The sequence below is a fragment of the Penaeus monodon genome, chromosome 28 (genome assembly GCF_015228065.2).
Source record: "Penaeus monodon isolate SGIC_2016 chromosome 28, NSTDA_Pmon_1, whole genome shotgun sequence".
Taxonomy (NCBI): Eukaryota; Metazoa; Arthropoda; class Malacostraca; order Decapoda; family Penaeidae; genus Penaeus; species Penaeus monodon.
In genome coordinates, this window is record NC_051413.1 from 32564392 (window position 1) to 32566036 (window position 1645).

Below are 1645 nucleotides of genomic sequence, written 5' to 3' on the forward strand. Positions count from 1 at the left end.
TTTCACACATGAGGGCTAGGAAAGGGGCTTCGCTAGTAATTTAAACGCGAGATGTGGAAAAACTCGCACCGTTATCCCCATCAAAAAATATGCAGATATCTCGCACAATTAACGAAGCATATTATGTTTTCTTCCCGTGAAGGGATTTGGGGGTTGGGTGGCTCCGAAAACATTAATGACTTTCTGAATATTCCCTGTTTTTCGACACAGATTTGACTTTTTGGTTTTTTAATTTTGATAGAATTGACCCGTAATACGGGGGGTTTAAAAACCCAAACTGGGGAACTATGTCAGAAGTGCCCGGTTCAAAAACACTTAGAAAATCGGGTTTTTGGTTTTTTAAACAGAAACAAAAGATATTTAGCAAAAAACAAGAGCCGATAAAAAAAGCAGGTCACATCAGGGTAATTATAAAAAAAAATCCCATTAGTTTATTTAGCATATACAGGTTTTTTTAAAAAAAACATTTTTTTTATCCATTATTATTTACATTTTAAAAACAGCTTTGCACACACCCAAAACCATTTGGGGAACCAGTCAGCTGTAGACATCCAGAAAAGCCTTGGGGTTGTAGTCATAGCACTGGCCCTCATATTTACAAAATATAATGTTCCATAAAAGAAAAGAGAAGCGTTTTACCTGCACCCTTTGGTTCTACACCAAACGGTTCGGTTTCATCCAAACAGCGCGAAGGGAACAACGGAGAGGAAAAAGAGCACACTTGGCTGTGCTCTATGTGAGCTTCTCTGCTGAGCAAAAGGCATAGCTGGATGGCATTGGCAAGCTGGTCGCCAGCTTTAAGCATCAAACGATAAGCACTGATATATTCTCTGGCACATCTGCGGCATTCACTACTCACCTGCGCCAGGATCATCAGGTCCTCCGGGAGTTCCGTCTCCAGGAGTTTCACCTGGAGTTTCGCCGGGAGTTTCTCCGGGGGTTTCACCTGGAGTTTCTCCGGGGGTTTCACCTGGAGTTTCTCCTGGAGTTTCTCCGGGAGTTTCACCGGGTGTTTCACCGGGTGTCTCACCTGGAGTTTCTCCTGGAGTTTCACCTGGAGTATCTCCGGGAGTTCCACCTGGAGTTTCTCCGGGAGTTTCACCGGGTGTTTCACCTGGAGTTTCCCGGGTTTCACCTGGAGTTTCACCGGGTGTTTCACCTGGAGTTTCACCGGGTGTTTCACCTGGAGTTTCACCAGGAGTTTGACCTGGAGTTTGACCTGGAGTTTCACCAGGTGTTTCACCTGGAGTTCCACCTGGAGTTTGACCTGGAGTTTCACCAGGAGTTTCACCAGGAGTTTGACCTGGAGTTTCACCAGGAGTTTGACCAGGTGTTTCACCAGGAGTTTGACCTGGAGTTTCACCAGGAGTTTCACCAGGAGTTTGACCAGGTGTTTCACCAGGAGTTTGACCTGGAGTTTCACCAGGTGTTTCACCAGGTGTTTGCCCTGGAGTTTCGCCAGGAGTTCCTCCAGGGGTTTCGCCAGGTGTTTCACCAGGAGTTTCACCTGAAGAAGTTTCGACTGATTGAAATACCCGGAAACCAGAAAGTAACACCCTAATATTACCTCCCCAGAGCCAGCGCCAAGGTTGCCATACTCTTTAGCCGCCACTTCGATAGTACGCTTCTGTGTACCATCACCATA